Genomic DNA, 14,701 nt, shown 5'->3' on the forward strand with positions numbered 1-14,701 from the left:
AGGCTTTAAACCTAGGATCGAGCACGGTTGCCAAAATGTAGTGCTCTGATTTCAACAGATTGACCACCTGTGAATCCTGGTTAAGCGAATGAAGGGCTCCATCCACAAGTCCCACATGCCTAGCGGAATCGCTCCGTTTTGCTCCTCCTTCAATCTCTCCAGCTTCTTCTGCAAAAGCCTGATGAGGGGAATGACCTGACTCAGGCTGGCAGTGTCTGAACTGTCTTCACGGGTGGCAAGTTCAAAGGGTTGCAGAACCTTGCACAAGACAGAAATCATTCTCCACTGCACTTGAGTCAGGTGCTTTCCCCCCTCCTTTGCCTATATCGTTGGTGGATGTTTAGGCTTTTGCTGCTCCTCCATCCTCTGAAGCATATAGAGGGTTGAATTCCACCTCGTTACCAGCTCTTGCTTCAGATGATGGCGGGGCAGGTTCAGGAGTGTTTGCTGGTGCTGCTGTCTTCGGCACGCAGTGGCTGAATGCCGAAAGTGGCCCGCAATTCTTCGGGCCACCGACAGCATCTCTTGTATGCCCCTATCATTTTAAAAAAAATTCTGCACCACCAAATTCAATGTGTGTGCAAAACATGGGACATGCTGGAATTTGCCCAGATGTAATGCACGCACAATATTGCTGGCATTGTCCGATGCCACAAATCCCCAGGAGAGTCCAATTGGGGTAAGCCATTCTGCGATGATCTTCCTCAGTTGCCGTAAGAGGTTTTCAGCTGTGTGCGTATTCTGGAAAGCGGTGATACAAAGCGTAGCCTGCCTAGGAAGGAGTTGGCGTTTGCGAGATGCTGCTACTGGTGCCGCCGCTGCTGTTCTTGCAGCGGGAGGCAATACATCTACCCAGTGGGCTGTCACAGTCATGTAGTCCTGAGTCTGCCCTGCTCCACTTGTCCACATGTCCGTGGTTAAGTGGACATTGGGTACAACTGCATTTTTTAGGACACTGGTGACTCTTTTTCTGACGTCTGTGTACATTCTCTGTATCGCCTGCCTAGAGAAGTGGAACCTAGATGGTAGTTGGTACCGGGGACACAATACCTCAAGAAATTCTCTAAGTCCCTGTGAACTAACGGCGGATACCGGACGTACGTCTAACACCAACACAGCTGCCAAGGCCTGAGTTATCCGCTTTGCAACAGGATGACTGCTGTGATATTTCATCTTCCTCGCAAAGGACTGTTGGACAGTCAATTGCTTACTGGAAGTAGTACAAGTGGTCTTCCGACTTCCCCTCTGGGATGATGATCGACTCCCAGCAGCAACAAAAGCAGTGCCAGCAGCAGTAGACGTTACACTCAAAGATCCATCGAAGGAATCCCAGTCAGGAGAGGACTCGTCAGACTTGCCAGTGACATGGCCTGCAGTACTATTGGCTTTCCTGTCTAAGGAGGAAATTGACACTGAGGGAGTTGGTGGTGTGGTTTGCAGGAGCTTGTGTACTAGAGGAAGGGATTTAGTTGTCAGTGGACTACTTCTGCAGTCACCCAAAGTTTTTGAACTTGTCAATGACTTCTGATGAATGCGCTCCAGGTGACGTATAAGGGAGGATGTTCCTAGGTGGTTAACATCCTTACCCCTACTTATTACAGCTTGACAAAGGCAACACACAGCTTGACACCAGTTGTCCGCATTTCTGTTGAAATAATTCCACACCGAAGAGGTGATTTTTTTTTTTGTATTTCAACCAGGAATCTCAATAGCCTTATTCATCCCACGGACAACAGGTGTCTCCCCGGGTGCCTGACTTAAACAAACCACCTCACCATCAGAATCCTCCTTGTCAATTTCCTCCTCAGCACCAGCAACACCCATATCCTCATCCTGGTGTACTTCAACAGTGACATCTTCAATTTGACTATCAGGAACTGGACTGTGGGTGCTCCTTCCAGCACTTCCAGGGGGTGTGCAAATGGTGGAAGGAGCCACCTCTTCCCGTCCAGTGTTGAGAAGGTCAGGCATCGCAACCGACACAATTGGACTCTCCTTGGGGATTTGTGATTTAGAAGAATGCACAGTTCTTTGCTGTGCTTTTGCCAGGTTAACTCTTTTCATTTTTCTAGCGGGAGAATGAGTGCTTCCATCCTCATGTGAAGCTGAACCACTAGCCATGAACGCAGGCCAGGGCCTTAGCATTCCTTGCCACTCCGTGTCGTAAATGGCACATTGGCAAGTTTACGCTTCTCCTCAGACGCTTTTAATTTAGATTTTTGGGAAATCATATTTCTGAACTTTTGCTTTTTGGATTTTACACGCTCTCTACTACGAGGTTGATGGCATTTCATCGTCTCTGCCATGACTTGTGGCAGCAGCTTCAGCACTAGGTGGAAGTGGATCTTGATCTTTCCCTATTTTACCATCCACATTTTTGTTCTCCATTTTTTAATGTGTGGAATTATATGCCAGCAATAGCCTACTGTACTGTCCTACTTTATACTGCTTACAACAATGCAGCACAGATATGGATACTTGAAGTGACACGGAGCTGCAAGATACAGCAATGGATTACTGTACTGTAAAACTATATACTGTTGGTCACCAAAATGCTGCACTGTCCTACTATATACTGCTCACAACAATGCAGCACAGATATGGATACTTGAAGTGACACGGAGCTGCAAGAAACAGCAATGGACTACTGTACTGTACTACTACTGGTGGTCACAAAAATGCTGCACAGTCCTACTATATATTGCTCACAACAAGGCAGCACAGATATGGATACTTGAAGTGACACGGAGCTGCAAGATACAGCAATGGCCTACTGTACAACTATATACTGTTGGTCACCAAAATGCTGCACTGTCCTACTATATACTGCTCACAACAATGCAGCACAGATATGGATACTTGAAGTGACACGGAGCTGCAAGATAGAGCAATGGACTACTGTACTGTACAACTATATACTGTTGGTCACCAAAATGCTGCACTGTCCTACTATATACTGCTCACAACAATGCAGCACAGATATGGATACTTGAAGTGACATGGAGCTGCAAGATACAGCAATGGCCTACTGTACTGTACTGTACTACCACTGGTGGTCACCAAAATGCTGCACTGTCCTACTATATACTGCTCACAACAATGCAGCACAGATATGGATACTTGAAGTGACACGTAGCTGCAAGATACAGCAATGGCCTACTGTACTGTACAACTATATACTGTTGGTCACCAAAATGCTGCACTGTCCTACTATATACTGCTCACAACAAAGCAGCACAGATATGGATACTTGAAGTGACACGGAGCTGCAAGTTATAGCAAAGGCCTACTGTACTGTACAACTATATACTGTTGGTCACCAAAATGCTGCACTGACCTACTATATACTGCTCACAACAATGCAGCACAGATATGGATACTTGAAGTGACATGGAGCTGCAAGATACAGCAATGGCCTACTGTACTGTACTACTACTGGTGGTCACAAAAATGCTGCACTGTCCTACTATATACTGCTCACAACAATGCAGCACAGATATGGATACTTGAAGTGACATGGAGCTGCAAGATACAGCAATGGCCTACTGTACTGTACAACTATATACTGTTGGTCACCAAAATGCTGCACTGTCCTACTATATACTGCTCACAACAATGCAGCACAGATATGGATACTTGAAGTGACACGGAGCTGCAAGATATAGCAATGGCCTATTGTACTGTACAACTGTATACTGTTGGTCACCAAAATGCTGCACTGTTCTACTATATACTGCTCACAACAATGCAGCACAGATATGGATACTTGAAGTGACACGGAGCTGCAAGAAACAGCAATGGACTACTGTACTGTACTACTACTGGTGGTCACCAAAATGCTGCACTGTCCTACTATATACTGCTCACAAAAATGCAGCACAGATATGGATACTTGAAGTGACACGGAGCTGCAAGATACAGCAATGGACTACAGTACTGTACTACTACTACTGGTGGTCACCAAAATGCTGCACTGTCGTACTATATATAATATATATAATAGTATATACTGGTCACACAACAATGCAGCAGATATTGAGCACTGATGATCAAGATACTGTCTACAACTGAGTCTGACACGGAGCTGCAAGATACAGCAATGGCCTACTGTACTGTACTACTATAATTATATACTGGTGGTCCCCACAAAGCAGCACACTGAGCACAGATATTTGTAGCACACCGAGCACAATTATGGAGCTTTTCAGGCAGAGAACGTAGATATTTGCAGCACACTGAGCACAGATATGGAGCGTATTCATGCAGACAACGTAGATATTTACAGCACACTGAGCACAGATATTTGCAGCACACTGAGCACAGATATGGAGCTTTTCAGGCAAAGAACGTAGCCACGTCCTCTCCGTTCAATCTCCAATGCACGAGTGAAAATGGCGGCGACGCACGGCTCTTTATATGGAATACGAATCTCGCGAGAATCCGACAGCGGAATGATGATGTTCGTCCTCGTTCGGGTTAACCGAGCAAGGCGGGAAGATCCGAGGCTGCCTCGGACCCGTGTAAAATAGGTGAAGTTCGGGGGGGGTTCGGATATCAACGAACCGAACCCGCTCATCTCTATGTAATATATTTATGTGTCTGTCATTATCTTAGTAGGGGAGCCAAAAATGTATGATTTTGGGTAAGGGATACTCAGCCTTTACCAGTTGACCCCTGCATATGCAGAATATATGTGACTGCAGTCACAGCGGTGCCATGTTTTTAATCACAGCAATTGCAGCTGACGTCACATACACACCCCAAAGACGGCCATGAAACGCCTGCATATTCCCAACCACTCCCCACAAACATCATGTAACCTCCCATGAACGATCAGTTCCAGACAATCGCTTTGTGATCGCATTTTGCTGAGCCTGCGATCACATTGCAAATGCATTTTGGCCTTTGCGCATGCGCAATGCGCTCACAACGCATGCCGATTTGGGAATTTGCAGTTTTGCAAATGAAGCTGAATCAGGTCCTAGATTTGCTCTTTCTTGAGAACTGTCTGTATTTTCAATTAGATGGATATATAGGGTGGGATGTAATATGGTCCGAGTTCGCCAGAGGTGAGGGATGCTGTTCGATATCGGTGGTTTATTTTCAGTAAACAATCACTCACAAGGCATTGTTTTAGCTCGTTATACCTATAATTGCACAGTATACGGCCACAGGTTTGGTATGAAATACCTACAATAAAAATCCTGACGGTCAAAATCCCGACAAGGTCAAAATACCAACATTTAAAATGTCGACTGGTCAAAAAATCAACAAGAGTTTTTGATTGTTTTTTTTTGGTGTGTATGTCGACATAGGTCAACATGGGCACCGTGTAAGTGTACTGCGTCCCCTCACATGGCTCGCTGCGGTCGCCATGCTTCGGGCATGGTGCCTCGCTGTGCTCGGCACACTATTATATTCCCGCTCCAGGTCCACCGAGATGGTAACATATGTACAAGTCGGTTTCAATGAAAAAATCATGAAAAACTCATGTTGACTTTTTGACCTGTCAATATTTTAAATGTTGGTATTTTGACCTTGTTGGTATTTCAAATGTCGGTATTTTGACCATGTCAGGATTTTGACCTTGTCTGGATTTTGACCGTCGGTCAATGGTTGTCGGTATTTTGACCGTTGAGATTTTGATTGTAGGTAAATTGACCGCATCCCTACTGCCACAACCAAGACCCAATTATCCCTCTGTGGGGCATAAAAAATCTTTTAGCATGCCTGATAGATCTGATAATTTGTACTAGGATAGTGGATTCATGCTGGGTACACACTAGCAGATAAATTCTGCTGTTCCCTTAAATGATCTAATCTGACCGAGTAATTATCGGATGAGTGAACAATTTCAAGCTTAGTGATTGCTACGTTCAGATCTCTTCAATGGGATTGGCTGATTGGGAAAGAGACAGCGTGTGCAGCACATCAGAACCCTAACTCTGATCTAACCGTTATAGGCGCGTTTGAAACTTTTTATCAGATAATGCTCCTGCATACACACTCTTTATATATTGGGCTGATCAGTCAGTTATCATGTGTACTATACTCACCATCGGAAACAGAGCCCAAGGTCTAATGGTAATAGCCTGTGGGAAGCTACTTAGTGCGAGTCTGGCTGGATTTTTAAAGCGGCAATCATTTACACAGCATAACCAGGTTGGTTTTAATATAAATGATTGCCACTTTAAATATACAGCCAGATTTGGATGAAGTTCTGCACTTTCTGCTTTTCGCACAGTATTACATTTTGCACATTAGATACGTGTTCTGTCTATCTAATGCTGGGAATATACTTATACAATTATCTGGCAGATCTGTCGCATATTAGGGGATCACCAAGATGGCTGACCAATAGATATGACGGGCATGCTGAAATCTTCCAATATGACCAAAAGAGTTGATAATTAATCTGCTGCAACGTGCAGCATATGCACTACCAACTTCTTGATATTTCCCCTGTTCTTTTGCTGGGGAAGAATGGGGAACTGTTTCCTCCCCCCATGAAGGATCCCAGATATCTCGCAGTGTATGGCCTTGATATCTGATGGGTTTCAGCTTGTCAGATTAAATGTCTGTCCATCTGGTAGATATTTTATCTGACAGTGTAATGGTGGGTACACACAACACATCGGGGGGCTGGCATCGGCAAGTGCATACACACTTGTCGATGCCGACAGTGACAACCGATGATTGGAGGGGGGGCGGTTGTTATGCTGCATTCAGCAGCATGGCATTGCTAGTACAAAAGATCTAAGGCTGCCGCTAGCGAACTGCAGGTGCACGCGTCGGCATCGTTATAGCTCATACACACGGAACGGTGTAAACGGAACGGTGTCATTCCGATCGATCGTGAGTGCCCACATCATAGGTATCATCGTTCCATGTGTATGCCCAGCATAACTGATACCAAGGATATATAAAGCATGTGGAGTTAACATGATAACTGAAAACAGCAGCGCACCTGACCAGTGCAGCTCTAATGATAATCAGTAGATGACACTTCACACCCTGTGAATCAATACAGAGTTTTGCAATAATTTAACCTCAGTGCATTGGGCTTTGCTCTGACAAGATTCTCATATGATGAAAATCAACATTTACTGACATACAAAAAACAAACAAAATAAAACATATGATAAATGAGGTGTGTTGGATTAGACTTCTCCCTCGAAAATAGAAAAGCACAATATCCAGTTACCAGCTGATTTATCAACCCTTAAATGATGAGTACAAGCTAGCAATGAGCAGAGAGGATATATAGGGAAGGGGCCCTAGACTGCACACCCTAACTGCAAGTAATGAGAGGTGATACCTTGATGAGACCTATAGTGCCACATACAAAGAGAAAGAATGCAGGTGCACTATTCAGATATTATAGGTTGAGTATCCCTTATTCAAAATTCAAAATCACACATGTCTGGTTCCCCTACTGAGATAATGACACATATATACACTGCTCAAAAAAATAAAGGGAACACTAAAATAACACATCCTAGATCTGAATGAATGAAATATTATTATTAAATACTTTGTTCTTTACATAGTTGAATGTGCTGACAACAAAATCACATAAAAATTATCAATAGAAATCAAATTTATTAACCCATGGAGGTCTGGAATTGGAGTCACACTCAAAATTAAAGTGGAAAAACACACTACAGGCTGATCCAACTTTGATGTAATGTCCTTAAAACAAGTCAAAATGAGGCTCAGTAGTGTGTGTGGAGTCCACGTGCCTGTATGACCTCCCTACAATGCCTGGGCATGCTCCTGATGAGGTGGCGGATGGTCTCCTGAGGGATCTCCTCTCAGACCTGGACTAAAGCATCCGCCAACTCCTGGACAGTCTGTGGTGCAACAGTCTGTTGGTGGATGGAGCGAGACATGATGTCCCAGATGTACTCAATTGGATTCAGGTCTGGGGAACGGGCGGGCCAGTCCATAGCATGAATGCTTTTGTCTTGCAGGAACTGCTGCCACACTCCAGCCACATGAGGTATAGCATTGTCTTGCATTAGGAGGAACCCAGGGCCAACCGCACCAGCATATGGTCTCACAAGGGGTCTGAGGATCTCATCTCGGTACCTAATGGCAGTCAGGCTACCTCTGGTGAGCACACGGAGAGCTGTGCGGCCCCCCAAAGAAATGCCACTCCACACCATTACTGACCCACTGCCAAACCGGTCATGCTGGATGATGTTGCAGGCAGCAGAACATTCTCCTTGGCGTCTCCAGACTCTGTCACATGTGCTCAGTGAGAACCTGCTTTCATCTGTGAAGAGCACAGGGCGCCAGTGGCGAATTTGCCAATCTTGGCGTTCTCTTGCAAATTACAAACGTCCTGCACGGTGTTGGGGTTTAAGCACAACCCCCTGTGGATGTCGGGCCCTCATGTGGACGTCGGGCCCTCATACCACCCTCATGGAGTCTGTTTCTGATCGTTTGAGTAGACACATGCACATTTGTGGCTTGCTGGAGGTAATTTTGCAGGGCTCAGGCAGTGCTCCTCCTGTTCCTCTTTGCACAAAGGCGGAGGTAGCGGTCCTGCTGCTGGGTTGTTGCCCTCTTATGGTCTCCTCCACGTCTCCTGATGTACTGGCCTGTCTCCTGGTAGCGCCTCCATGCTCTGGACACTATGCTGACAGACACAGCAAACCTTCTTGCCACAGCTCGCATTGATGTGCCATCCTGGATGAGCTGCACTACCTGAGCCACTTGTGTGGGTTGTAGACTCCGTCTCATGCTACCACTAGAGTGAAAGCACCGCCAGCTTTCAAAAGGGACCAAAAACATCAGCCAGAAAGCATAGGAGCTGAGAAGTGGTCTGTGGTCACCACCTGCAGAACAACTCCTTTATTGGGGGTGTCTTGCTAATTGCCTATAATTCCCACCTGTTGTCTATTCCATTTGCACAACAGCATGTGAAATTGATTGTTAATCAGTGTTGCTTCCTAAGTGGACAGTTTGATTTCACAGAAGTGTGATTGGCTTGGAGTTACATTGTGTTGTTTAAGTGTTCCCTTTATTTTTTTGAACAGTGTATGTATATTATATTATATATCTATATAATATATTTATATACACACATAATATAATATATATTTCCTCCGGGTACTCCGGTTTCCTCCCACACTCCAAAAATATACTGGCAGGTTAATTGGCTTCTAACAAAATTAACGCTAGCGTGAATGTGTGTACATGTAATAGGGAATACAGATTGTAAGCTCCACTGGGGCAGGAACTGATGTGAATGAGCAAATATTCTTTGTAAAAGCACTGCGGAATATGTATGCGCTATATAAATAACTGGTAATAAGTTAATCAATTATATATATATATATATATATATATATATATGCACTGCTCAAAAAAATAAAGGGAACACTTAAACAACACAATGTAACTCCAAGTCAATCACACTTCTGTGAAATCAAACTGTCCACTTAGGAAGCAACACTGATTGATAATCAATATCACATGCTGTTGTGCAAATGGAATAGACAACAGGTAGAAATTATAGCCAATTAGCAAGACACCCCCAATAAAGGAGTTCTGCAGGTGGTGACCACAGACCACTTCTCAGCTCCTATGCTTTCTGGCTGATGTTTTGGTCACTTTTGAAAGCTGGCGGTGCTTTCACTCTAGTGGTAGCATGAGACGCAGTCCTCAACCCACACAAGTGGCTCAGGTAGTGCAGCTCATCCATGATGGCACATCAATGTGAGCTGTGGCAAGAAGGTTTGCTGTGTCTGTCAGCGTAGTGTCCAGAGCATGGAGGCGCTACCAGTAGACAGGCCAGTACATCAGGAGACATGGAGGAGGCCATAGGAGGGCAACAACCCAGCAGCAGGACCGCTATCTCCGCCTTTGTGCAAGGAGGAACAGGAGGAGCACTGCCAGAGCCCTGCAAAATGACCTCCAGCAAGCCACAAATGTGCATGTGTCTACTCAAATGATCAGAAACAGACTCCATGAGGGTGGTATGAGGGCCCGACATCCACAGGTGGGGGTTGTGCTTACAGCCCAACACCGTGCAGGACGTTTGGCATTTGCAAGAGAACACCAAGATTGGCAAATTCGCCACTGGTGCCCTGTGCTCTTCACAGATGAAAGCAGGTTCTCACTGAGCACATGTGACAGACGTGACAGAGTCTGGAGATGCCAAGGAGAATGTTCTGCTGCCTGCAACATCCTCCAGCATGACCGGTTTGGCAGTGGGTCAGAAATGGTGTGGAGTGGCATTTCTTTGGGGATCTGCACAGCCCTCCATGTGCTCACCAGAGGTAGCCTGTCTGCCATTAGGTACCAAGATGAGATCCTCAGACCCCATGTGAGACCATATGCTGGTGCAGTTGGCCCTAGGTTCCTCCTAATGCAAGACAATGCTAGACCTCATGTGGCTGGAGTGTGTCAGACGAAGGCATTGATGCTATGGACTGGTTTGCCCGTTCCCAAGATCTGAATCCAATTGAGTACATCTGGGACATCATGTCTCGCTCCATCCACCAATGCCACGTTGCACCACAGACTGTCCAGGAGTTGGCGGATGCTTTAGTCCAGGTCTGGGAGGAGATCCCTCAGGAGACCATCTGCCACCTCATCAGGAGCATGCCCAGGCAATGTAGGGAGGTCATACAGGCATGTGGAGGCCACACACACACTTCTGAGCCTCATTTTGACTTGTTTTAAGGACATTACATCAAAGTTGGATCAGCCTGTAGTGTGTTTTTCCACTTTAATTTTGAGTGTGACTCCAAATCGAGACCTCCATGGGTTAATAAATTTGATTTCCATTGATCATTTTTGTGTGATTTTGTTGGCAGCACATTCAACTATGTAAAGAACAAAGTATTTAATAAGAATATTTCATTCATTCAGATCTAGGATGTGTTGTTTAAGTGTTCCCTTTATTTTTTTTGAGCAGTATATATATAATATATATATATATATATGCAAAGAAAGGGGTGGTGTCTAAGGGAGCTAAACACATAGATATCATCCAGAATTTGACCACAAATCACTTTAAAATAATTTTTTAATATATTTATATAAAAGTATTCGAAAATAACAGTGAATAAAAAATGGCTGACATGATCAAAATGCAGACATCAGATATGGACACCATATAATGCGGATAATTGGTAAGTCCAATGTGGTTTTCTTAATTGGTACATATCCGATGTCCTTATATCCGAACCAGAAACACGACGCGTTTCGTCCAACTAGACTTCATCAGGAGCTCAATATCTAAACAATAAATAGATCAATGATATATGATAATATGCACAATAGCAAGGTCAGGCCATAGTGGTCAAAAGGATAGTGACAAATAATTGGATGGCAATATATACATATATGAGCATGCATATACATACCAAAAAAGTCGGAAGAACATAAAAGAATAGATGACCAATTAGTGATCGTATTAGTCCCACATCTGAAAAAAACATAATATATAATATATATATATATATATATATATATATATATATATATATATATATATATATATATATATAATATTTCCAAACCCTATCGGGTGAATTAAACTAAAACATTTCTAAAATGAAATGATGAGGTAAATAAAAGGAGAATATGAGTCCATTGGATATGTTTCAATAATTAATTTCAACATCATTTGGTAATGTCTATTATAACATTGTAAGAGAGAATCCAAGATGGAGGGGGTGAAGCATGAGGAGGACATTGAACATACATAGCAATAGAAATACAGAGTATCAAATGACAAATGTTGTACATACCAGTAAATCAGGATTTGCAATAACAGATGTAATAAAAAGTGCACTGATTCCACAGCAAGATTTGAATAGAATATGCCTATGGTAAAAATATTGTCTTAGTATAAAATAAATATATGTAATCAAAAAAATCCTTCAGCCAGTAAGAATGTTAATACATACCAACTCAGTAAGGCAAACAATAATACAATAATGCCGAGTTCGGTATAATCCACAATTTCGTTTTCGTGGATAATCCCTATAATAAAGATAATGGTGTACTCATGACCTATTCATTCTATAAATATGCATCGAATATAAATCTATGTAAATTAATTACCATGACAGCTTAATTGATTGCACCCAATTAGTTAATTGCCATGACAGCTCAATCAATTGGGCCTAATTGGCTAGGAGGTATGAAACCACTGAGCTCATATAATGAAAATAATAAAAAAAACCTCTAACAGCGTGATGTTAATAGTTAATCTCTATTATAGATATCTAAATCAAATGATTACGGATATCATTACCATCCACAGCCTAATTAGCTAGGAGGTGTGAAAACCCATCTGTTGATATAATAATGATATGAACATAATGTGAAAAACCTTTAGCCTTTAGCATGGTGTCATTAGTAAACCTCTACTGTGGATGTCAAATCAGGTGATTACTGATATCATTACCATCCACAGTGGTTAGCTAGCTCCAGTATTTAAAAGTAGCAATGGCTTTTACCATAAAAATTAGACACATTTCATTACTAGAGCCAGTTAAAAACCATTCAAGCTTTCAGAATAATAACATAGTTACAGAAGTATTTCTAAGTGTAAGGAAACATCTGTGAGTCAGCACAGCCTTTAAAGAAACAAAAAGTAGTAACATTGTAACTTACTCAGCAGGAAGAGTGGCTTCTCCTAGTCATCAGTGAAAACACTGTGCTGATCTAGGGGTTATATACCACACCTTCAATTACCTCATATCCTGAGAACCTGGAAAAAAAAACAAAAAAACAAAACAACAACCCTATTTAAAATCACCCATGAGCCTGATAACATTCAGTATATAAGGGGGTCAACTATATTATAAAGGCTTAATCAAATAAGTTTATTAATTTATATAAGAAGTACTATGTGAAAGCAGTGATAATAAATATATTTCAATAGCTCGGCGTGCATTCTGCCGACGTCACTTCTGGTCCTGGTTGGCGGGAGTGACGTTTATTGACAACCACTACACTTTATAACAGTAACAGCAATATCTATGGGTCCTGTCTGAAACCAGCTAAGTAGGGACTTAGATTTGGACCTAATCCAGCAGTTATATATATATTCCTGATAATGATGGAGCTCTAAAAACTGAGTTTCTTTGCGCCGACGTTACTTCCGGTCCCGGTTGGCGGAAATGACGCCAGCACATCAAAAATGGTCTAAAAAAGTAGGTTCTCTCTGACCCACTGCCATACGGAACCCGCCCACCCTGTCCTGTATATAAAAGAGGGGGAATACCCTGCGTAAACTGTGTGAATTCAGCACACATCTATTTGCACTGACGTCACTTCCGTTCCCGGTTGGCGGAAATGAAGTAGCGGACTACAGCAGTCTATTGCCGCTGGTTGGCAGAAGTAGCCAAGACTGCAATACTTTATCTCCTGCTTGCGTTTTTAATAAAGCAGCAGTGACAGATGTAAAAATGACATATATAGTGAATGTGCAGGGAAATATAATACATAGGAACAACGATAAGTGAAATGATGCATAACTGATATTAGTATATACTAAGTGACATGTATAATAGAAGTGCAGTGAATATAAAAAGTAATATATAAAGATATTAAACATAGGTGGAACAATAAATAACAGATTATACCAGCACATATGTTACATAAACTGATGAGAATGGTCCCACATGGACTAATCCGGCTGGTCTGACTAAACATGGATATCCTATATAAATAGGGATACTAATTACGTGACCCTTAATATAAGTGACTATAAAATGCTATCTAACCTATAAAGACATATGATATTAAATAAGTGGTGTTTGCTACTAATATTAGTGAAAGCACTAGTGGATACATCTTTAATGAAGGAACATTATGTCTATGAATGTGGGGCTGTATGAAATGGGACAAAAAAAACGAGGACTGTGGGGCAGATTTATTAAGCTCGGTGAAGTGATAAAGTGGAAGGTGATAAAGGACCAGCCAGTCAGCTCCTAACTGTCATTTTTCAAACCGAGCCTGTGACATGGAAGTTAAAATCTGATTGGCTGGTCCTTTATCACCTTCCACTTTATCACTTCACCGAGATTAATAAATCTGCCCCATAGTAACTTATTAATGGGAATGCTGAAGTGCTGAATTATCTGCCCCATGGGTGACCAAAGATAGAATGAACATACATGCCAAAGCGTATATGACCATAGAATAAGAAAAAACATCTAGATAGTAAAAAAACCTTAAAAATATATATGAAAAAAAATGCAATAAGAATGGCTGAAAGAACTGTTCAAAAAATAGCACGTATGTTGGCATCAAATATCAGAAAAACAAAATGTGGGGGATCAGCTGGGTGAACTTAGCATATGTTTCCACACTTACAGTAAAGGTCATATATTACAATACTATCATTATATGACCTTCTCAGACACATAATCAGTACAGAAAATGTCATAAAAATGATACAATATCACATCCTTCATTGTGACCATTAGGGGTTAAAGAATCTGATGTATAAATCCAGAACGTCTCTTTCTTAGAAAGGGTAAGGTCCCTACTGCTCCCCTTAGGATCTATCGGGATGTGTTCTAATACTGTGAAAGAGAAATTATTTTTATCTACCTTAGACTCATGTTTTTCTTTAAAGTGTCGGGGCAAGCTGTGTGTGAGAATTTTATTTTTAATGTTTCTTTTGTGCTCTTGCACTCTAATTTTCAGTTGTCTTTTGGTTTTTCCA

At 42.3% G+C, this 14,701-nt stretch overlaps 1 long non-coding RNA gene across 1 annotated transcript; it reads right to left on the minus strand.

Annotated features, from left to right (window-relative positions):
- Window positions 1-11,389: 11,389 nt before the first annotated feature.
- On the minus strand, window positions 11,390-12,003 carry LOC134965595 (uncharacterized). The gene is made up of 3 exons (XR_010188452.1): window positions 11,928-12,003; window positions 11,769-11,844; window positions 11,390-11,443 (listed from the first exon to the last, which is right to left on the minus strand). It is a non-coding gene; the product is annotated as an uncharacterized LOC134965595 (long non-coding RNA).
- Between the last annotated feature and the right edge of the window lie 2,698 nt (window positions 12,004-14,701).

Source organism: Pseudophryne corroboree, chromosome 10, assembly GCF_028390025.1.
Source record: "Pseudophryne corroboree isolate aPseCor3 chromosome 10, aPseCor3.hap2, whole genome shotgun sequence".
NCBI classification, from domain to species: domain Eukaryota; kingdom Metazoa; phylum Chordata; class Amphibia; order Anura; family Myobatrachidae; genus Pseudophryne; species Pseudophryne corroboree.